At 40.0% G+C, this 25,690-nt stretch overlaps 1 pseudogene; it reads right to left on the reverse strand.

Annotated features, from left to right (window-relative positions):
- Nucleotides 1–1,201: 1,201 nt before the first annotated feature.
- LOC142434417 (guanylate-binding protein 1-like) lies at nt 1,202–24,976 on the reverse strand (annotated as a pseudogene).
- Nucleotides 24,977–25,690: the final 714 nt, after the last annotated feature.

Raw genomic sequence — 25,690 nt, forward strand, 5'->3', positions numbered from 1 at the left:
GAGCAAGGATTGTAACTTTCATTATTTATTATGACTCAATAAAACCCAAATCCTCACAGCTGGACAAATAGGTAACATCATGAGAAGCAGAGAAAAGACTGAAGTTGTCAAGGATTTTGTCTAGCTTGGATCCACCATCAATGCTTATGGAAACAGCAGTCAAGAAATCAAACGCTGTAATTTGTTGGTTTACTCTTCGGCACAAGTCTTCTTTAGATTACTAGAAAGCAAGGGTGTGACTTTGAGGACTAGGGAGATATGTGCCTGACCCCAGCCAGTCGTCTCCATTGCCCCATATGCATGAGAAATATGAACATTCAATAAAGAAGACCAAAGAATTGGTGCATTTGAATTGTGGCACTAGGCAAGAATATTAAAATGATCATGGGCTGCTAAGAGAACAAACCGATCTGCGTTGAAAGAAGTAAGCCTGAGTGCTTCTTAAAGACAAGGATGGCAAGACTTTGTCCTACGTATTTTGGACATAATGTCAGGAGAGACCAGCTCCTAGAGAAGGACATGATGCTAGGGAAAGTGGAGGAGTAGTGAAGGAGAAAACACTCAATGAGAAAGATTGACACGGTGGCTGCATGGATGGGCTCAGGCATAGGTGCACTTGTGTGGATGACACAGGACCGCGCAGTGATCCGCTCTGCTGTGCATAGGGTTGCTATTGATTGGAACCCACTTGAGGGCACCTAACAGCATACTTGACTTTGATGCCACCTGAGAGAACCCTGATCTTAGATTGGCTAAATGTATAGAAACAGTCCAATTTTGTTGCACAAATTCAGGATCTAGCTTTTCAGGATTAGGCAGTGTCTCAAGACAGACAAGTTCTTTCCAGTTGTTGGGTGAACGGAAGACAAATAAAATGAAGTTTTTGCTTCCCAAAGTCTTATTCTTTGGGAAGCATTTTTGTACATAGACTTGGAGCAGGTTAAATTTTTTATTCTCCTGACTCGTACCTGGAGAAAGAGAAATAGGAGATGTATGGGGGTGTTTGGGACCTGATGACCAGGAGTTCCAGAAGGAAGACAATGTTTGGAAACTGACTGTGGCGGCAATTGTACAGCACTGCTTAATGTGATTGAACTATGGTATGATATGAAATCTGTATTAGCTCCAAATAAAATGGTTTTGATTAAAAACAGGAAATATAATATACTTAGTATAATGTTTGTGTTTTACTTTGAATAAATTATGGCTACAAAAGGAGGACAAGTGAAACTGAAACAGGCTTAGATTCTTTAGTGACATACAAGTTCCTTTCAAACAACAGGAACAAGAAAAAGGGCAATGTAATGAATACAGCATTTGTGTGTCACTTTCAATAATTAATTCATGTAAATTATTCTTTTTGCTTCATATTATTCGACTATATCTAGTGTCACAAACTATAAATATGGAAATGAATAGAATTACAGGAAAAGATTTTTAAAAAAGAAACTTCTTTCATGAATAGGGAAATAATACAATTTAAAATGTAACCCATTAATTCAGGTAGAGATGGTTGCTAGTGTTAGGTGCCAATGACTGTGTTCCCACTCATCATAACCCTATACACAACAGCGTCAGACACTGCCTGCTCCTGAGCTTGTTCCCACTCATCATAACCCTATACACAACGGCGTCAGACACTGCCTGGTCCTGAGCTATCCTCATAATAGTTCTTACCTTTGAGCCCATGGTTGCAGCCATTGCGTCAATCCATTTGTCTAGTGACTTCTGTTTTGCTACCTCTCTCTTTTACCAAACATAATGTCCTTTTCCAAGGACTGGCTTCTCCTGACAATACGATGTTCCAAGTACATGAGACAGAGTCTTGCTGTCCTTGTTTCTAAGGAGAATTATTGATGTACTTCTTCAAGACAGATTTGTTTGTTCTTTTGGCAATCCATGATTCTTTCAATATTCTTCTCCAGAACCATAATTCAATGCTTCCACTCTAATTCTGTCTTCTTTATTCAATGTCTAGTTTTCACAGCCTTATGAGGTGTGGGAGAATACCGTGACTTGGATCAGGTGTGCACATTTTAAGAATAACCTTGTAGAGATACAAAGTATAAATATAATCATCTGCACAAAAATGATAATTGCTGGATTATTCCCCCCCCCTTTTTCCCCCAATCAGCTATTGCTATTACCTGGCTTTATCTGCAAGGAATTCTCCAAGTACTTGTCTATGAAAGGATTTTCATTTGCTTCAGATTTCAGAAATCAGTCTCTCAGAGTCCAATCGAAGGCTGGAAAGAAGCTCACGAGGTTCAGTGGAATCCTCACCACCATTTACATCAGGTGTAAAATTTTCCTCTGTAATACAGCTGGGTAATTACCTAAGGAAGAGTCGCAAAATTAATTCTACATATTTTCAAAACTTTGTTTTTAACAAAGTGTCAATTTATTATTCTATACAGTATATGAGACATTTTTCTGTCCTTTAATTATATTTCATGATTTCTGTGTGCTTTATTCCAGGATTCATAACAAGGTAATTAGTTTGCTGATATAGGTGTCCCCTGTCTTTGGTATAAACCTTGGTGGTTTAGATGACTAGCTTTGGACTGCTAATCACAGGTCAGCAGTTTAAACCACTATCTGATCTTCAGGAAATAAATGAGGCTTTCTACTTTGGGCATACTTTGAACACATTGTCAGGAGAGACCAGTCCCTGGAGAAGGACATCATGTTTGGCAAAGTAGAGGGGCAGCGGAAAAGAGGAAGGCCCTTGAGATGGACAGGCCCCATGGCTGCAACAAAGACGCAGGCATGCAGTGGGCCCCCGTACTCGACCGTATCGGTACTCGACCGTATCGGTACTCGACCGTATCGGTACTCGACCGTATCGGTACTCGACCGTATCGGTACTCGACCGTATCGGTACTCGACCGTATCGGTACTCGACCGTATCGGTACTCGACCGTATCGGTACTCGACCGTATCGGTACTCGACCGTATCGGTACTCGACCGTATCGGTACTCGACCGTATCGGTACTCGACCGTATCGGTACTCGACCGTATCGGTACTCGACCGTATCGGTACTCGACCGTATCGGTACTCGACCGTATCGGTACTCGACCTAATCAGATTTTGACATGAAATGTCAAGAAAACTGCATCGGAGCTCGAACAAAACATCGAAATCTGACCCAACGTACATGATTTTTGTAAACAAAACCAGTTCGTGTTGGTCACTCAGGGTTAGTTGGCGTTGTTAGCGTTGTTTAAAACTTTTGCGACTGTGTTCCAAGCATTTTGCTAGAATTTTCTTAGTTTTTGTGGCTTTTTGTACTGTTTTTAGATTAAAAACTTGGGTCCCAAGAAAGAGTTTTCTGAAAAGAATCATCATGGTAAGGAACTGGTAAACCATGTTATCGATATTGTTGATGATAGCTTAGTAAATCCTTTTAGAACACAGTTAAGGGAATGCCCCTAGCAGACCACATTAAACAGATTTTTTTTAAAAAGAGAAAGCAAGCCAGGTCCTAGTGAAAAAAGGCAAAGAAGGGGGAAAAAAATCTCCTGAAAAGCAGCTACTAGTTAATTTTATGGAAGGGGATTCCCCTTCCAAATAAAGACTGTCTCCACCCCTCCCCTCCATATCCATGTCCACAGATCCAGATGCCCAACAATCTCAAGGTATGGCTTATACTGTGGTTGTTAAAAACTTTTTAAATGTTGTGTTTCTTATTTAAATTATATTATTTAACTCTGAACTTATTTACTTTGAAATTTCTTTGTAATGTTTTGTATAAAAAGGCAATGTTAAGGTAAAACTTGGTGGTTGAGAACGGATGAATCCGTTTTCAGTATTTCTTCTGGGAAAAATTGATGGGACTTGACTGTATTGCATCTCGATGTTCCTTCTAGAACGGATTAGTGCTGAGGTCCAGGGTTCTAATGTGGTAACAGTTGTAGGATGACACAGGACTGTGCAGTGTTCCCGTTTGTTCTGCACACAATCACTATGGTTAGAACTGACTTGATGGTACCTAACTACAACTCTGCTAGAGAGCTACAGTCTGGGAAACCCGCAGAAGGCAGTTCCAATCTGCCCCGTAGGGTCCCTGGGTGTCAGCAGGAGCTCAATGGCAGTGAGTTTTTAGTTTTCTGACATTGGCCGATGGCCTGCTGGTTGATGGCTCCCATGCGATTTTCTATGAATGTGTTGCCAGAATGAAGATCCAGGACTCATTTTGGTTGTTTCCCTGGAAGTCAGAACACAGTTAGTTCAGGAATTTTCCAGCTACAGGGCACCTTCCTGATCAGCTGGGGAATTGCATCAGTCTGGGTGCTTTCGAGAAAAAAATCCACAGATGCTCATGTATAAGAGAGAGTTTTATATAAAGGTTAAGTGTGCATCAAGAAAACATCCCACCAATCCAGTGCTGCCCAAGCCCACAAGTCCAACATTAACCCATTAACCTATATGCCCAATACCAATCCACAAAGTCCCCCTCCATCTCACAAAATGCACACTATGACGCCAACTGCAGGAGGAAAGCTGGGTCAGTGAATGTGCACACATCTCAGCACTGACAGGGGTCTCTACATGGATGCTCCAGCATCCAGGACTGCATTGGGGTAGGTCCATGCGGCTTCTCCTCAGGGATGTCTTGCAGGAAGTGAGCCTTGCCAGCTGAAACAGGGAACAGGCTAAGGCAGCTGCACCCTGGTCTGACCATCACAAAGCAAGAGACCCGAGAACAAGAAAGGTGAGGCTCACTGAGTCATTTATCCCTCAGCCCTTCAATTAACCCCATGTGTGTTTATTGGCCAGGTTGACACAATAAACTAACTATCTCAGGAATTGTGCTCACTAATCAGAGCTGTTTTAGGCGAATAACACCCACAAAACCAAACCACATCAAACTCATAGCCACCTGCAGTAGTGTGCTTCTTCTATGTAGGCTTACTTGATAAAAAACAGACTCAGGAATGGATTTGGGGCTCAAACTTAATCCTAGCTCCAATCTAAGAAAAATTAGTTCTTATGACAAGGCTCTACTTGATACTCCTTCATGACGGAAACCCAGAAGATATGGGTATTATAGGAAAGTGCGGTGAAGAAATTAGATGGTGCCCGACTGTCAGAAAGAATAGTGTGTGAGGTCTTAAAGGCGTGTTTTCAAACAAGCAGCTATCATTAGTATATTTAGTTTTTACATATTCATAATTTACCAGCTTACTAGACCCTCCTATGACCACTGTTAAGATTATTTCAATATAAATACTCAAGATTTGTTAACATGATAAGGACGATAAAACATTTCATTTCTAAAGCAAAATTGACTTAGACAGGAGTATTAATTGTATCTATTTTATATAGCTCTTACTGTGCACTTGAAACTTTATTTTATTTACCTTATTAAATATCCCAAACAATATAATGTGTCAGAATAATGGAAGTATAATTTAACCATGTGATATATGACAAAACATTAGTCTTATGTAAATCATATTTGCAAAAACCATTGATTTTGTGTATAATAGACACAGATGTATGCTTTCAACAAAGGTTGTCAACACTTCAAGAATCTAACTAGTATTCCCAACAGGATAAAGATTATGGCATTGATGTTACTAGTTCTATCTTTAAGTGTCTGGGTAACTGGATTTGCGCACAGCATGTGGTAAATGATTAGAACCTGAATTAGAATTCTAGCCATTGTGCTCTTCTGCTAGAATTCTGTGTTAGGGGTATTTTCACTTAATTCTGGTTTCTAAACTTGGACTAACATCATGGGAATGGAAATAAAATCTATATCATGCTTCAGTGAACATTCTTTTTAACTTAATTTATTTAAATTTAAGCACATATGACTAGTGATACTTGATTAGATCCAGAGACTTGATTAGATTCAGGTAAAATGTGTCCATTTGGGCAGATCTTTCTCATGAATGGTATTGTATCTTTTTCTTTCTTTAAAAAAAATCTTTAATACGTCATTTTATTAGGGACTTTCACACTTCTTATAACAATCCATACTTCCATTATGCCAAGCAGTTTTATACATATATTTCCATTATCCTTCACAAAACATTTTCTTTCTACTTGAGCCCTTGGTATCATTTCCTCAATTTCCTCCCGCCCCCACCCTCATGAACCCTTGAAAAATTATAAATTATTATTATTTTCATATCGCACATCATTCAATTTCTCCCTTCACCCATGTTTCTGTTGTTTGTCACCCTGCAGGTGGGGGGGTGGGGGAGGAATTATACATTGATCATTGCGATTGGTTCCCCAATCTTTCTCCCCCGACCTTCCCCCTACCCTCATGGTATGGCTACTTCTATTATTGTTCCCAAGGGATTTACCTGTCCTAGATTCTGTGTGTTGACTAGAGCTCTTATCTGTACCTGTGTGCATGCTCTGGTCTAGCTGGATTAATAAGGTAGAACTGAGGTAATTAAGGGGGAGGGGGAGGGAGAGCATTAAAGTTTCTTATTTAAGAATCTTTACTTAAGGAATTTATTTAAAGGATTCTTATCTAAGGATAAACCTTTAGTAATTTTGAGCAATTGTTAAGTCAACTTGAAGATCTATGGATGTGTATGGGTCAGATCACAGACTGATGGTGCTTGACTAGGGGGTGTGATTTCTCATAAGGAGGACACTGAGAACCCATTTCTCTCTCCTCCATTGCCTCCCTGCTTAATGGGTCTCTTCTGCCACTGACCCTGAGAGCTGACAGAGCCCTGCCAAGTTTCTTTGGATCCGCATGACTACACCCATCAGCCTGTGATCTCCCTGCATTCTGTATCATTGCATATGACTGCATGAGACTGAAGAGAAATTTGTAAAACTAGTACTGGATTTTTGGAGTTGAGTTGGATTGAGATGAGATGCTTTCTTGATATATAGTTGCCTCTTGATATAAAGATCTTTATTATACATACATAAGTATCACTTCATTTGCTTTTCTAGTCAACCTGGTCTAACACAATACCTGACATAATACATTACTTAAGTTAGCAAATATTCCAAACAAAACTAGGAGGCAGGTACAGCCACATTACATTTATTTTGTGAAATACAAAGCTGAGGCTTTAAAAGTCCAAATACTTTGCTAAAGGCACTGAGATAGAGATAGAACTAAAATTTGATAATTAATTATAAATTATATCATTAATCTTCTGTGTTAGTCTGGGTAGACTAGAGAAACAAAGCCACAGAAACTCATATGTATATAAGAGAGTTTTATATAAAGGGTAAGTGTACATTAAGAAAGCATCCCAACCCAGTGCTGTCCAAGCCCATAAATCCAATATTAGCCCATATATCCAAAACCGATCTACAAAGTCCTCCTCCATCTCACAAAACACACACTATGACGCTGACTGCAGGAGGAAAGCCAAGACAGTGAATGTGTGAACATCTTAGCGCTGCCAGGGGTCTCTGCACAGGTGCTCCAGCACCCAGGGCTGCATCAGGGTAGGTCCATGCGGCTTCTCCACAGGGATGTCTTGCAGCCTTGCCAGCTGAAGCAGGAACCTGGCTAAAGCAGTTGAACCCTGGCCCGACACAAAAAACCCAAGAACGAGAAAGGTGAGGCTCACTGAGTCATTTATCTCTCCTCCCTTTAATTAATCTCACATGTGTTTATTGGCCAGATTGGCATAATAAACCTTAATTAGCTCATCTTCCCAGAAGATAAAATTTATGACACTGTTTTTAACTTGTATTCTATGCAACTAGATTAGTTAAATTATCTCACAGCCTGTAGTTAATGGCGACACTACTATTTCCTAATAGTCACTTTCTTCCCAAGAATTTTTCTTGTAAACATTTTATTTACCTCCTACTGCTAAACATGGCCACATAATAATGAAAGGTATATTATGGTTAAGTGGAAACTTTTTTATAATGAAAAACTAAAGAGAGTAGAGGCTATTTAGAGATGAAGAATATGTTGGATGGGTTCTCTAGAGAAGCAAAACAAGTGATATAGATATACATTTTTATCAGTAGATATACTGTAAATTTATTTTATATATTTAATTTTTATGTAATTTAACTTGATTGATAGTTTATTTTATATATATTAAAATTTATATCAAGAAAGTACCTCTCACAGTTTTAGAAATGGGTAAGTATAGATATAATAGATATAAGTATAGCTTTCATATATATAAGCATAAAATAAATTATATGTAAAATTTAAAAATTGTCACAGTTTTAGAAGTGAGTAAATCCAGTCTGGCTTAAGTCCATGGATCAGATGTTAAGCTGGAGGCTTTTTCTGACTCAAGTAGCTGTTTGGGATGATGAACAAATAAGCAGAAAGACCACAGCTCAGGGATGCAGAGGTGAATGAATTCCAGATTGCAGTCAGATGGTAGGCTCTGCTGACTCTCAGAGTAAGCTGGCCATAAGGCAGGTAATTGGCTGAAGTCCAAAGAACCCAAGCTTTATGAGCCATATATAGAATTCAGATCACCAAGTAGTGAAGAAACCCACCACAGTATCTATTTATTTATGAAGTGGGTCACAACCTCTAGGATATATCATTAGCACTGTCATCTGAAGAAGGGTGGCACCCCACCCTAATCTTTCCCAAATGACTTGGCTTTTCACAGAAGATCCTGTCATGGATGTTAGATCACATCATGGAGGAGGCCTCAAGTTCTAAAATAACAACAATCTTGGCCTAGCTACATTGACATGAAGCTTAACTATCACTTGGCACCTGTACACCTGCTAAAAAACCATCATCTTCAAACAAAGCACATAAGAGGCATATTTGTACCTAACATGATACAACTAGTATGTGTACTGCTGAAAACATGCTTACAATTATAAATGAACAAAACAAAATATTTTGATGCATACATACAAAAAAGAAACATAACAATTATAGTCCTTGTTACTAAAACTAATCAAATGCTCACAGCTGGTATTTAGAACAACTTTCATCCACTATCCTTTCTATATTGCCTTTACATTTCTCAGGTACCTCAGTTGGTCATGGTGTGTATCCAACCTTTATCAACCCATCACAAGGTTGCTGGTTGATCTCCCTGAGAAAGGTCCCACATTGTGAATGCAGTGTTGTTCTCTGCTGTTGACAGATTGGGCATTTAGCAGTGGCAGCAGCCACATTGGTTTTGCTCGGTGGAAGTCTTTACTGCCGAGGTCATGCATAACTTCATCCTGCTCCCATAGCTACTTTGTTCATGAATTCATTGAGCAGAGACAGGTGTATCTTGGGAAAGGAATAACTATTTTCACAGAACATGTCATTCTATCCAATTGGTTAAAATTTTCCTCTGTAAGGTAACCTTTTAATGAGCATTTCATGAGACACAAATATCTTTACTTCTTTTGCACATTTAGAGTAGTCTATCCAAATACCCCACACCTCTTTGTCAACAATTTGTTACTCATGTTCTTTCCAGTTCCTGATCAGCCAGCCAAACCACTGACCACAGATCATGTATCAGTATACAGTCTCACATCTGGCCATTTCCTCTTCTAAGTAAAATGACCACCTATGTGTACTACTTAAAGTTCTGAGCTTTGGGGAGTATTCCTTTTACAACTGTCCCTCAAGGAAGCCCTAGGTGGAGCTATAGTATTGATGCTATCCCCTTTTGGGATATTGTACAGAACCCTCTGTAAACTAAACATGTGCTTTCTTGTCCTTAGTCAACTGATCATAAGGAACTTCCCAGGAGGCCGTGGTTTCAGGTTGAGAAGGATGGTACTGTGCAGGAATGGAGACCAGAGGCATTTGAGCCATTTATTCATACGACTTATTTGTACATTCAAGTCCTGTTCAAGTCTGATGTCATGTATAGTACTTCCATTGAATGATGGAATAATGCTGTCCACATTCGATTTGATAACTTTTCAAGTCAAACAATACCCAGTTCATGATGGTGTCCCATGGTTAGTTGTTCTATTACTGCTAAGTCCCAGTAACAAGCCAAATGGTGTTTCTTAAAAAGAGAGTAAGTGTTTGTGTGGGATGGCAGAGTTTGGTTCCAAAATCTTAAGAGTCTGCACTGTGAATCACCCATAGAGGCCTGGTAGAGTAGCTAATTTGCACTGTTATGAGTTCAAATACATGACAGCCATTATAATGTCTTGATAATTTAGAAGAGACTTTATTCGGTTTTACCGGACTGCTAGAATCTATAAGGCGATTCTTGGATTGCAGTCCCAAGTACACATTTCAGCCAATCTTTAAGGACAAAAATTCCATTTATCAACTGCCTGGGATTCAAGCAAGTGCGAACAGAAGCAGTAAGCAAAATTAGTGGATTAATTGTAACTTCAAGAAGAGCAAGTGTGCATTACAAGGTACATTCCTTATCATAAAAAAAATACCAAAATCGATGAAAACGTCTGGCTACCATAACAAATTGATCATAACAGAAACAATACTAAAATTGATTATAACACCCTGGTTATCATGACAAGATTAACTGCATCATTCAGATTATAACATCAGAAGGAACAATATTGAAAAATAATCAAAATAAAGGATATATTGAAAAGTAGTCAAAACTAATTGTAGTGTCCTGAATCTGGGAACATGGGAGTGCATTATAAAATGAATCACCAGCAGAGACTTTTCCAAAAGGAGAGGGAGGATGGGCAGGTCAACTTTCTGAGATGGGAAGGAGGAACGGGTGAGTTATTTAGCAGCTAACAAAAACAGAGTTTCTTTTGCTGATCTGCCTCAGCATCTCTCAGCCACTGACCCATCAAACACCATTGAATCATGTGGTCTAAGTGACAGAGCAGCTTGCCTTGCCTACACCTGTTGCACAGCCTTCTCTTTTGCTGGACCCCATTCAAAACTAGCAGCCTTTTGAGTCACCTGAAAAGTAGGCCTCAGTAGCACACCCAGATGAGGATTATGTTGCCTCCAGAATCTAAAGAGGCCCACCAGGTATTGTATCATTTGTTAGTCATGTGAGGGACAGATACAATAATGCACCCTTCCCTTTCTTAAAGCTGTCTCGATATGCCCTACTCCATTTGATATGCCCCACTCAATTTCGTTCATTTCACTAAGGTGGAAGCCACTTAAATGTAAGTTGTGGGAATTTCCCACCCTCTCGCATGCAGCTGCTTTTCCAATAATTTTACACTCATTGACTTACTCGGTTCAGTTAGCATAATGTCATTAACGTAATGAACTAGGGTGAAATTTTTGGGCAGGAAAAAGTGATTCATGTCCCCGCACACTAAATTATGGCATCATAGTGCTGGGCAGGGTAGGGTGTTGGTATAACTTTAAGGGAGGACCATAAGAGTACCTTGGTGTCCATGCCAGTAGAGGGCAAGTTGCTTTTGATGGTCCTTCAGAACTAGCATTGGGGGGAAAACATAACTAGACCAGTAGCTGCACACCAGGTACTAGAAGTACTCATTTATTTCGGCAGTGAAAACACATCTGGAAGAGCAGCTTTAATTGGGATAGTTCCTGGTTAATCTCAATATTAATTATTTTCAATTGCTTTATATGTATGTGAAAGTTGGACATTGAGAAAGGAAGACTGTAGAAGAATTGATTCATTTGAATTATGGTGCTGGTAAAGAATTTTGAAAGTACCATTGACTGCCAAAGGAACAAACAATCTGCCCTAGAAGAAGTATAGCCGAACACTTCTTAGAGGCCAGTTTGGGGATGCTTTGTCTCATGTATGTTGGATATGTTATCAGGAAAGAATAATCCCTGGGAAAGGACATCATGGTTAGAGAGAGGCAGCACAGAAGTGTAAGATCCTTGACAAGATGGATGGACACAGCACAGTGGCTATGAAAATGGGCTCAAACATAAGAACAACTGTGAAGCTATCAAGGGACAAGAGATATTTCATCGTTGTACAAAAAGATCGCTCTGATTCAGAATCAGCTCACCACCTAGCTACAGCAACAACCACAACAACACCTGCTTCAAGTTATGATAATGCAGTATTATTCAGCGAGGTCCATTTGGTTTCGCAATAATCTCTGTTAGTGTGTCACCCAATGTTTTTGTATGGTCCCAGCTAATCATTAATGAACCCTGGACTCCAAGAATGTAGCTTCTAGTATGGATTGCTGCTCAACTTAAGGAAAGTCAAAGTCCTCAAACCTGGACCAATAAAAACATAGTGATAGATGGAGAAATGATAGAAGGCTCTCCTCTTCCTTGGATCCACAATCAGTGCTTATGGAAACAGCAGTCAGGAAGCAAAGGATGTATTGGACTGGGCAATAGTGCTGCGCCAGACCTCTTAAAAGTAGTGAAAAGCGAGATGTCCCTTTGATGTCTAAGGTACACCTGACCCAAGCCATGGTTTATTCAATTGCCTCATCTGTACATGAAAGTTGCACAGCGAATAATGCAGATTGCAGAAGAATTGATAGACTTGAATTATCACTATATGTCAAATTACCGGCCTACTTGCCCCCCAGCCCAGCATCACTTTTCTACATAGTCTTAGAGTTAGTGAACATTTGGTCTGTCTTACATTTTTGGATAGTGCATCTCCTCTCCCCTTGCCTCATTAGACCGTTAACTCTAGGAAAGCAGATTTTTTTTCCTCCCTTGTTCCATACAACGGACGGAGCTGTTTCAGCACTTTTGCCACCAACCTCTCTGAGAGAGATTTGCAGACTTGGAAATCCTTGACAGGGTCCCTATGAGTCAGAACAGAATTGATTGCAGTTGGTTTGGTTTGGATTTGACAATCTGATTATTTTATTTTATAAATAAATAGTCCCAAACTCTTTTCTTTGTTTACATGGACGGAAATAATGCTTGGTGTGAATTCAGGACAATGGAAGTGATTTGTTCACAGCATATGTCAGATTGAAAATAAAAGCAGGGACTAACTCTTAGTTTCTAGTAAATAGATTAGAACCTGAAAAAAAAAACCCATTTTAGTTTATTCCAGTATAATGAGATATGAGCAGTTTTAATGTTGCTTTTAGTTCAAATGTATTACAACGTTTCCCAAAGCTTTTTCTTTTAAATTCCGTGTATGAGAAAGCTAAGTTTAACTTCCAATTCACTTGGAGTTACTTCCTCTAGAATAACCTAGAAATGTAGCGATCCATTTCAGATCAAATTAATTCACAGTTTGTGTTCACATATTAAAGGATCTATGTTAGAAGAGATTAAGACATCCATGGAGAAGGCATTCCAGGGTATGGATACCTCACTAGTATTAATGTTCCTCTTATAGAACTCTCTGTTGTTTGGTTGAACATGGAACCATAAGGGTGAGCTTATTTCCACACCAGAAGGGTGACTGAAAGCCATATTTGGCTGGGGGGGGGGGCTTTAGCTGAGCAGTAAGCCTCCCAATGCTTTAGCTGAGCAGTAAGCCTTGATTTTTGAGTTTTGTTTCACATTTTTCTCCAACTCTATCCATGAACCTCTAAGATGAACTCTTTCAGAGTTCAGCAGTGTTCAATGGGCACTATTAGTTTTCCTGGTCTCAGAGTCATGGAGGCTGAGGTTCTAGTGATCCATTATTCCATTGGATTGTTCCAATTTTCTTTGATTTTCTTCACTCTTTTTTCCCCCTGGACCAGTAATTGAAGCTTAGATGGCTGCTCACAAGTTTTCGGGCTCCAATAGCTTAGTGAGCAGCACTGTGGATTGTATTATGTAAATTGGCACTGGGCCCACCAAGACCATGGTTCTTGAGCCCCCATTTGGTTTACCTAAGAGGTTCCATAATTTCATCCTTTGTTGTCTCCAACACAGTAATAGATATATTTGAAACTATGGTACACTCATCATCACATCTATACACTCTTGGGTATACTTCTGTGTTAGCCCGGGTACTTTAGAGAAACAAATCCACAGAAACCCATGTATAAGAGAGAGTTTTATATAAAGGTTAAGTGGGGATCATGAAAACATCCCAACCCAGTGCTGCCCAAGCCCCCAAGTCCAACATTAACCCATTAACTCGTATGTCCAACATCAATCCAAAGTCCTCCTCCATCTCACAAAGTAGATGCAATGACGCCGACTGCAGGAGGAAAGCTGAATCAGTGAGCGTGTAAGCATCTCAGCGCTGGTAGGGGTCTCCACACAGCTGCTCCAGCACCCAGGGCTGCATAGGGGTAGGTCCATGTGGCTTCTCCTTGGGGATGTCTTGCAGGAAGTGAGCCTTGCCAGTTGAAGCAGGGAACTGCTAAGGCAGCTGCACCCTAGTCCGACCATCACAAAACAAGAGACCTGAGAACCCAAATGCCAGGCTCATCAAGCCATTTATCTCTCTGCCCTTCAATTAATCCCACATGTGTTATCGGCCAGGTTGGCACAATAAACTAACTCAACTTCCTTTCTCTTGCCCACATCTGCTCTGTCCACGTGTCTATCCATGAATTTACTTGTAGGTCACCATTCTCACAGGACTGTGCACATAACTGTATTTACCTCTGTTGCCTTTAACTTGAGATTTTAAAAAAGGACTAGTTCTAAATGTTCCACACTAGGTTACTCTTATCTACATTCAGCAGGATCTAGCAATTCAAGAAAGAGGGAAGAGGGAAGAAAACTGGTCCATCTATTGGTTAGATTCAGGTCTCATGGGTGCGTACAGAGACCGTGTGGACTTTATTTCCGGCACTGCCTCCAGTGCTGCCACAGTATCTGTCCCTTTTCCAACTTTTGGTCTAGTTTCTGGCATGCCCGAGAGCCCAGTTTCAAAGTCCGTTTTCTCTTGGTTTTGGGAAGTTAGCATGGTGGTGAAGTCTGCCCTTTCACTCCATTCTTCCGTTGTCTTTATTTTTGTGCCCCCCCCCGCCCTTGGGGAAATATTGGAGATGAAAAATAGAATGAAAGAATAATAACCATTTTTTATCCTAACCCATTTTTTGAGACTTCGCTCACATTTTCCTGGAAAAGTGCTTTCTGGCACTCTGTGAAGATGGGATTCTCCACCTCCTTTTCAAGACAAACACTTGTTCTTTCATGTTCTGGTTAAACTGGTGGTCGATGATAACTTGTGCTTTCACTATGCTGTTTTTTACAAGTATTTCTGAACATATGTTTCTATTTTTAGTGTTCACATGCAATTCAAACAACTTGTATTGAAATCTTTTGCCCTCCACTCTGAGAACAGAGAAACAACCCCCCTCTTACATAATTAGTTTTACAAACACACATACACATTCTATGACCTTTCCTATTTTCCTATGACCTTTTTGAAGATGGCACAGAAATAGAGAATATAGGTATAATGTTGGAAGAAAACTGTTGTTCAAAAAGATTGTTATCAACTATTTCTAATGCCTAAAGACTAGTCACCTATATTGTTAACATGTTAATAAATTTAATTTATATATATATATAATATTTCTCTATATAAGCATAGATATATGTATTAGCTACGTATGCTATATTTATGTCCTTACTGTTTTCTATATAAACAAAATCAAGTTTTCCATCTTGGAAAAACCAGCAGGATATATTCTCATTAGGAACAAGGTGTATGTCTTAAATACGGGTTCAAATACACCAGTGAGGCCGGTGAAAGACAGGGCAGTGTTTGATGCTGTCATGCATCAGGTTGTCATGAGTCAGAATCGTTTCAATGGTGACTAATAATAATAGAACGAAGATGACTTTTACTGTAGCAGTCTTGGATGTCTACAAGATAGCTAGTCCGTGTGAAAAGCAAACAAAAACGGTTGCATGTGGCAGGATATGCCACATCAACTTCTATGGATTGGACCCAGAAAACAGAGTGGCTTCCACAGATTAATCATGACTTCCCCATGATTGTACAATCATGTTGTGTAATCATCACAAATATAGCCTTTGTCAAAGTTTCCATTTCCCAGAACAGGAACTCAATGCTCCATAAGCAACACATTTTACTTTTTTTTCTTTCTCCTTTCCTCACCCCGTAACCACAAGTAAATGCTGCCATCCACATAGCTGTTAGGTTTTAAGGCAGTTGCTGGAGACTTCCAAGCTTAGGGCTTATGGCTCTTGAGCACCCACACTGTCAGAGTGATGGAGGGAAGCTCTGCTGCTGGGGAGTTCACAGCCAGGACCCCCTTCAGCTGAGAGGGCTCAGTCCCGGGGCATGGGGCTGCTCGGGTGTTTGTTCACCTGCCAACGGCTACCCCCCAGTGGAGAGATGAGTAGAGTAAGTGGGTAGTCTGGAGTCTGGATAAGTAGAGGGCACCCCCTTTGTGGGGTTAAGTTAAGCCTCTCAAGTCTGCCATGAGATCATCAGGTTGGCCTGGCTGGAGGATGGGCTTGGCTTCTCCCCTTTTCGTTTACACTCTGCCATTCTTGGCGCTCCTGGATTTCAGCAGTGCTTGGGTCACTTACATATTGGGTTGATTTTCAGACTGCTTGCACCACTCTCTCTCTTACTCGGTGATTTTCTCCTGGTTCTTGGGGAGGGTCTAACTCCGTGTGTGATCAGTTGACTATCTTGACACCGAGGGTGTCAAATTCATTGTTGAGATGATTTGTAAATCCAAGAGGGATATGCGAAAGGTTTATTTCATCGATGTGCTTTCATGTCCTTCATCACAAACCTGAATTTACCAATGAGCGATCGATGGTCTTTCCACGGTCATCCACAGCCGCGGTTTGGGTGTTGATCTTGCGCTTCTCCAGGCTCTTTCCACAGATGTCGTCAGTTCAGCTCCCTTGCTTCCCACTTGGCAAAGTCCACCTGGACAGCTGCCATTTAAGTTGCTGAAACAAATGTAGCTGCAACAAACAAGCTTCTGGTTTTTGCGAAATTGTCTCATGCAATCTCTAGCTTTGTTATTATCACTGAGGTCATATTCAAACAGCCGAGTCTTCCTTTTTCTGTCCACCTTTTGTATTTCAATCTCCAGTAATTATTAATGCATCTTGGTTGCCTGTGTGATCCATTTCAGATGGGAAAAAGTTGGTAAAATTCTTTGATAACTTCATTACTGACTTCAGTGGTAGGCCCATAAATTTGAATAACAGTATTTTATTAGCTATTTTCTGTCTAAGAATCTAGATATTATCCTATCCTACCACAGACAACACTGTATTCATGATAAATCTTGAAATGAAATCAGTATTTTCATGATGACCGCAATACCATTCCTCTTGACTTTGTCGTTCCCGGCACGGTCAACCACATGATCGTCTGATTAAAAACAGACAACAGTCCATACTAGATCGGGTCAGCTCACTAGAATATGGATCTTTATGTGTTTTGCTTCATTTTTGATGACTTCCAATTTTCCTAAATTCATAACACTGTCCAACACGCCTTTTGGTGCCTTAAATGTTAGCCCTGTTTGGGGATGCAGTTGACTGTTAGATTTTTTAAATAGCACCAGTTTTCCCCTATCAATCTAGTTTTTGAGATGTACAATATATGCCATACACCACTCTTCACTCTGCTCACCCTTAAAGGAAGCAGGATATTTTATTGTAGTATTTAAATTAATATCTTTGAACCTAAAGGAATTATATTGAATATTAAAAGAAATGTTTAAAACATGAAAATGACTGCTTTTGTACAAAAAGCATATATTTCTAATACAAACTTTCCAGTCTTCAACAAACAAGATCCTTTTGTAGCACTTCCTGTTTTGTTAGCTCACCTTCTTATCCTGTTGGAACTCCTTTTTCCGCTCCTGTGAGACTGGCCCGGATAAAGCTACTGTGTCAAAGATGTGCCACACGGGGCCAATCATATCACCCTCCTACCCAGAGTCACTGATAGCAGACTGAAATATACTAGGAAACAGGGCCTCAGTCCTTTGTAGGTGCGGGCTCCAAGTTTGTAGTCATTGTTGCTGAGGACACGCAAGGGATACGTTTGCTGGAAAATAAGGCCATCATGTAGTTAGCAGATTGTAAGAATTTAGATACAGAAAGAAAGCCTGAAAGGGTAGCAATGGGTTGGTTGAAATGCAACAGACTGATAAAGAAATGTTCACATTCTTTATAGTCTTTGACTCAAATTTCCTAAAGCTGAGAGTTGTTTGAATTTCAGAAAGCTTAATAAACAAGTGTGAAGTTTAATTCAATAGATGCTTATTTTATCTTATGCGATAATCTTTGATTTTGTGTCCCTTGTGTTGTAGAAGCACCACCAATAGCAGCTACAATAGAAGAAAGCCATCCCTGTTGTGTGATGGTTAAGCTCTCGATTTCTAACTGAAATGTTAGTGGCTTCACCCCACCCAGTAACAGTGGCAGACAGTCACGGCAATCTCCTGTCACACATTACAGCCAAGAAAGCTTGATGGGGGGAGTTCTACTCTATGAGATGGGATTGTTACTGAGTTGAGGGCATCCAAGAATAACAAGAACAAAATCATGGATAATTACAATAATCTGATTATTAATTTGATCATTGAATTTGTAACTTGTGTGAACTGAGTATTCTCTTTGTGATGAAATTGAATGTGTATCTGATATAACACGATCATTGTATATATTTGTTGAAGGAAAGATCATAAGCTTTGTAGACATTAAGGCATTTCACATGTAATTACTCTTGATCCCACTGGTGTTTGAAAAGCTACCTTTCTACAGAAATGACCAAGCTAGTTACCTGTGTTCCTTTCCTGGGTTGCTGCAAGTTTATCTATCTATCTATCTATCTATCTATCTATCTATCTATCTATCTATCTATCTATCTATATCATTTTATTGGGGGCACATCCAACTCATCACAATCCATACATCCATCCATCCATTGTGTCAGCACATTTGTACATTTGTTGCCATCATCATTCTCAAAACATTTTTTCTTCAGCGCTTGTGTCTTCTGAAGGAGGAGCCGATATCCCCCTGGTTTAGAATAAACGCCCTGCTTCACGTCTTCTTCTAGGCAGCTGAAGATGTCCTGAAGCAAAGCTGAGCAACGATCCGAAGATGCTTGCGGATTCTGTTTACAAAAGTCATCTCTCTTTTTCTCTAGCTGTTCCATTAATGCGGAAACAGGGATTGAGGGGAAGAGCAGGGGAAGAGGTTAGAATTTCAGAAACTGTTTCTTGACTCTCTATTGAAATCCCTTTCTTGTGGAGAGAGCTAGTTTTATGCCACAATCTAGCAGTGAATCTCTGATTTCCAAATTGTGGCAAAGAACAAAATGTAGTACAATGCAAGCCTGCTCACATTAAATAAGATTATAATTTTCCTTACTTTTATTTCCAATATCAAATCTGCCCGATATCAGTGCGTATATGTTTTGATTAGAAGTTCTAGCCGATATTTAAATGTGTCATAGTAAATTAAGGGGAAGATTAATACATGTATATCTCACTTAGTGACTTTTGTTCACCAATATTTCCCATTTACGACAGTAGGAAAAAATGTGCTACCCAACTCTTGCGCTCATTCATGACATAGGGCTGGGAGAAATAAAGGTGATGTGTGAGGTGAGAGCAATGCTAGCGACGATGCTGAAGGTTAGGAATCAACTTGCCGGGCTTGGAGTCTCCGTGGTTTGACAATAGTAAAAAGATGCAATTTTACACTTAAGTAATGATGCTGTCATATTCGTGTTTTGCATATTATTTTATAATATATAAATGTTTGGAACCTAATCATATCAATAAGTAAGAAGGATGTGTAGCCTATTCCTGGTGCTTTAAATCCATAATAATACAATTTGTCCATTTTTAATATGGTGGGTGGCAGTAAGTCTATTGGCTAATACCCTTATCTCATAATCCCATTTCCCCCCACAAACTCTTCAAAGCCCATGTAGTTACAAATATGTGCTGTTAATATTTTAAAGTCCAATAGGATTGATCCTCTTAACATAACTATCCTTATCATTTCTTAGTATTTCTCCTTTCAAGACTCATTTTGTATAAGTGAGAGAAATTACCACTAATGGGTTTTGAAATAAGTGGTCTGTATCTTTGAATGAACTCTTGATGAAGAATTGAATGGCCTCCCTCTCCACGGCCCTGTGCAGGTCCAGCAGCTCCTGGAGGGTCTCTGTGGGCAGCTGCACCTTCTGGCCCATCTGCTCGTCATAGTGGGCAATGGCTTCTTGCACTGCAGCCATGTTCTCTATCTGGGCCAAGGCCAGGACTGTTCTCCATACAGGGCAGATGCCCACTGTTGATGGTGTTGACATAGGTCAGCACCAGGCTCTCCAGACTTACAAATTAAAAACAAATGGTGATATTCACTGTAGGTGGTGTGTAGACACATCTGTATGCTCTGTAATTATGAGCATGTCTGTTAATAGCTCTATAACACTACCAACGGCACCAGCATTACCTGGAAATTTGCTAGAAATAAAGACTCTCAGGAGCCTCCCAGACTGAGTGATCAGAACCTGGCCTTACACCAAACCCTTCAGTTAGATGTGTTGACACCAACAGTTAAATATCTCTGTTTTATATAAGTAGGAGCCCTTATGCCATATGGGTTATTCCCTGGCTCACTAACCACAAGATCATCAGTTTGAATCTGCTAGCTGTTCCGAGGGAGAAAGATGAGGTTTTCTCCTTCCTTAAACATTTAGTCTCAGGAACCCACATGGACCATTTTACTCTGTCCTAGAAGGTTGCCATGAGTCAGAAATGATTTGAGGGCAAATTTGGTTTTGATTTGAGTTCTATATAAAGCAGGTCCATATTTATCTAATGTTTATTGTCATTTTACCCTCTAGTACCATTAGAATAGGACTATAACTCCATCCATTATATATATATAGCAGAGGTTGGCAAATTGTGGTTTGAGTGTCATATGCAGCTTTTTCTGTATGTATTTGTGACTTTGAAGTAAAATTGAAAAACAGGATAAAACTAATTTTATTTAGTTTAATATTCAAATAATGGTGATTTCATGCATTTGCAACCTAAATTTACAGCTCTCGAATTTTTAAAAAATTTTTGGAGGTACAGGATCGATTCTTCCATTTCAAAAGGTTATATCATCAGTTCTCGTATTTAATCAATGTTTTAGAGGGGGGGCTATCTCGATTAAAATGTTCCATCTGTTTTGTTCTGTCTAACCTAGCACTTCATAAATGTTTTCTGTGATAATGGAAATACTATATATCTGTTCTTCCATTGTGTTAGCTAACTCTGCTTGCTACCGTGTTGAACAGCACAGGTAAGGCTAACTAGATCAAGGCTGCTATAGAGCTTCCTGCCTTTGCTTCTCTCTGTTCCTCTATCCAAGTGATTTAACTAGCCAGGTCTATTAGAAATATTGTTATCAAGTGGAAGTTAACACAATGATAACAATACACTTTACATTTCTCTAAGCTGAAGCCCTCACGCTCTATGAACTCCCTTTGAGTCAATTTTCATTTGGTGGTATTATTTCTGCCCAGTTTATGCTTAATAATGAGTAGAATGGTAGAGCACTCACGCGGTCCATTGACCTTAAGGTCTCCTGGAGGGTCTGGAACTTGGACTCTCTGAAGAGGAAGAAACAGAAGAGGCCGACGTGTTGCACAGAGTCAGGATGCAACTCCTCATCATGCAGAGCCTCAGGTTGGTCAGGCTTCTTCCAATGAACGGTCGATTGAAAAGAAAGCATTTCCTCTTTGGAAAGAGCTTCCAAATACAGAGTCATGGGGTAGTGATAATTTTTATATCTTTTTGACTAGGACCTGAAGGAAGATTAAGAAGAAAAACTTTTGCAAAAGACCAAAGAATAAATATTTTTGACTTTGTCACCCAAAAATGCACTCTTTCAAAATGCCGCCACCGTGTTTCTGCAGCATGGAAACAATCTGAGACAATATGTACGTAAGTGAACGTGAGTGTACGTAACATGACCGGCATTGGTCTGGATTCTGCCTGTGGACTATAGTTCTGCAGTCACTGAGCTACTAGATAATTCATGCTTCCACGTCATTCGCTTCCTTCTCAAACAATCTCTTCTTCATTTTATTTGAACTACAATGTCACAAACCCTAACTACAGAGAGAAACTCAATCTAATCATAGCACGGGGAATATAGGGGGGGAGCTTTTTCTTAGAGTAGGGGATTTGTTCTAATAATTAGTTACTAAGTGGTATCATTTAAATTTGTATCTTTTAATTCAGATATTTAACTAGCATTAATTCTTAGAAATAACCATCTGAGATACACAAACACCCATTCAAAAAATAGCAATTTATAGTGCTTTGTACTCTTCATTTGCTACCCAAAAGTCCCTGTCACCTGGATTTAACTCCAGGGAATTCTCCATGTAATGGTTTGGTGTGATGGGTAGTCCATCTTCTTCCAAATCCAGGGAAAAGTCTCTCAGAGTCCACACAAATTCTTGGGAAAAGCTCAGAAAGTTAGCTGAATTATCCCCTTCATGTACGTCAGCTGAGGAATTTGCTCTGATTCGATCTGTCAGCTCTGTCACAGAGCTGCATAGCTTCACTATGGGAAAGTAGCAAAATCAATAGGGGACCTCATCCTTTATTAGTTGTACATATTTTGATTCTTTGATATTGCCTTTTTGTTCTTTACCCATGTCAATTTAGCAGTAGGTATACTGGCTCCTTGCTCAGCACTTGATTCACAATCAGGTAGGTTGTTTGTTAATACAGGGGTCCCTTCTAGCTTTGAGGCCATCCTTGAGCACAAAAGGATACTGCAGCTGGTCCATGGCCTGCTGGTTGATGGTTCCCATGTTGTTGTACACCAACGTGCTGCTTAGGAGGACCGCCAGGGCAAAGATCCAGGCATAATTCTGGTTGTCTCCCTGCACATCAAACACAGGTCAGAAATACAAAGGGACTTCCAAACATTTTGTAGTGGAAGAATGGAATGAGGAGGTAATGGATTTTCCAGGTGAGCTTTTGGAATCTGTCTTGTATGTTCTGTTCTCACGGCACATTAGGGATTAGCAGTGGAAACGTGTGCTCATTTAATCTGGACATTATTTGTAAGTGCTCTTCAGCCACTCCCACTGCTGCTGAGTGGATTCTGATTCCTAGCGATCCTTCTGGTGTCCTAGGTTGTAAAGCTTTCTGAGGCCAGAAGGCCAGTGTTTTCCTTTCCCACAGAGCATTTAGCAGCCTAAACCCAACCCAACTACACCTTCCTTGCCAAAACTCCTTAAAGGGAAGCCTCCTTTAAAACTCCCTGCCATCATGTCGACTCTGCCTCTTGGTAACCCTGTAAGAAAGGACTCAACTGCTCTTGTGGGTTTCTGAGATTGTAGACTCTTTACTCAAATAGAAATTGGCCACTGAAAATCTTATGCACGGCAGCATCGCAGTGTCTGATACAGGCCTAGAGGAGGAACACCTAAAGTTATGCCAGTCAAATATGACTGTGGGAGAGCTACTTCCTAAAAGTAGAGTGAGCCTTCATGACCTGGGTGGAGGGAAGCTTTTGGAACTTGCTGATGTGGTAGGATTCAAATAGGAAGAAACATCCATTAATAATCAGAACATAGAATGTACAAAGCATGATGTTAGGAAAATTGGAAGTTAATAAAAAGAGAAATGGAGTGCCTATGTATTATTGAGCTGTAATGAACTGGTACAGCATTGGAGGGAATATTAAATATGTCATTAAGATGAAGTGAAATTACTTGATAAGCCTTTCCCCCATTTAACTCCATTAAATGTCTGAGTAGGAGCTTCCAAATAAGGTGTAGAGTACTCTGATGAAGGGATTGGTCAGTTTTGGCTTGCCTTTGGGCTAACAGTGCAGTAGCAGGACAGGAAACACCACTGTCAGCAGGAAGAAGTGCTAAAGTGACGTGTCTGAGATCCCCGCACAGAGAAGCAGAGGCAGGAACATGAGACACAGTATAAGGCTCCCAGCCCATAGGAAGAATAAAGCTGAGTGAAATTGGGCAGGAGGCTGGTTTGCATCATGGCATATCCTTTGGACATTGATCAGCACTAAAAGATTTTTGTAACACTTCCCCGGGTGAGGCAAAGGACAAAGGACCAAATAATTGCGAGGCTGAGGACCACATAGTTGTGTGCCTGTCAGAACTGGTGAGGATAAACACTGCAGATTAAAGAACTATATCATTAACATTCTTGAATCTGACTTTTAAACTAATAATGTCTCTAAAAGAGCCCATAATTTACTGTTTGTGAATTCATGTGGCTCTTGCAGTGGCAGAGAAATAGAGGATGGTTAGTGTCAGAGTAGAATAAATACAGTTGTAGGTTTTAGGCATGTCTGACCACTGTCTCATAGGACATCATCTGAGGGCAGGTGTGGAGTTGGATTCTCCTTCCCCTTTACGAAGCTGGAGGAGGTCAGACATGACCCCGCCACATTTCCTCAACTGTGGATTGACAGAAGAATGAACAAATTTATACTGGAAGACATAACAACCGGAAAGCTCCTTAGAAACGAAGATAGTGCGACTTCGTCTCATGTATTTCAGAAATGCCATCATGAGGGTACAGCTCTGAGGACAGACATCATATTTGGTGGAGGGTCAGTGAAAAGTCAGGCAGATGCTCCACTTAGATGGATTGCCACAGTGGTTACAACAATGGGTTTAGCCAGAGGAATGATTGCCAAGATAGTAGTATTTGCATCATAAGATTGCTGTGAGTCAGAGTTGACTCGATGGCACTGACAACAACCATCTAGAGGGAAACTTTTTTTTAACCTAAAGATCCATGGAAGACTGAATATGTTACTACATGAATATATTAGTAAATGTTTTATTGCACTACCTAGACAATTACACTTATATAAAAAGTAAAAGAACATTGACACTACTTCTCTACTGGGTTCGGTATTCCATTTCAATGGGCACACAGCACTCACCTTGGGTCTTAAACAAAAGGAGATAAGAACAGCATGAAATGTTCACTCTCCAGAACAGGATGAAGTCAAATTGGGGCCGCTTACCCTTTTTCTTCCCAGCCAACTTGTTCATCAAGTGGGACTTGCCTGTGCGGTAGAGGCTGACGATAGCCACACCACCACCACAGGCTGCTGAATGGCAGACAGGATCTCCAGTGCTTCCTTGTTCTCCATTAGCTTTCTCAGTGTTCTCACTGAGGCGCACTGGGCTTGGCATGCCAATTTCTGAGGCCATGACTAGGGTGTTGCAAGGTAAGAGGTGAGATGGAAGAGAATAGAGACTAGACTAGAGAATAAGATTAGAGACTAAACTAGACATTTCTAGTCTCTAAAATTTCACAACAGATTGGGCTCACAAGGTTAGTTATAAAATTCCCTAGAATGGGAAAGACCTTGTATACAGCAGTGAGAGATGTATCATTTTACAAAATCAATTAAGTATTATAAAGGTAGTTTAGTGATTAAGTTAATGGTATGATGGTATTTTATAAAAATTCAATGACTCTTTTGATCAAAATATTCCATCTAATATTTTGTTAATAATTTTTCTTTTTTATAGTCATTTAAGAATTGCACGGAATTTCCTAATTTTGAACCATGGCCCTGTTTGATCCACACAACTTCTCTTGACCCATGTATATGATCCACATGAGCACAATGAAGTGTCCTGGAATTCCCGTTTTCTCACAACTAAGCATGGTTTCTTATGATCCATACAGTCGAATGCCTTGACATAGTTAATAAAACACAAGTAAATATATTTCTGCAATTCTTTGCTTTCAGCCAGCATCCATCTGACAACAGCAATGACATTTCTTGTTTCATATCCCCTAAACGCACTTACCCCTCACATCAAAAAATACATGTCTAGAGTATGTAAAAGAGGAAGCGTCCCCAGTCTTGTCTCGAAGGAGCACTCTGGCCACACTTCTTCCCAGACAGATCTGTT

The sequence above is a fragment of the Tenrec ecaudatus genome, chromosome 1 (genome assembly GCF_050624435.1).
Source record: "Tenrec ecaudatus isolate mTenEca1 chromosome 1, mTenEca1.hap1, whole genome shotgun sequence".
In the NCBI taxonomy this organism is placed as follows: Eukaryota; Metazoa; Chordata; class Mammalia; order Afrosoricida; family Tenrecidae; genus Tenrec; species Tenrec ecaudatus.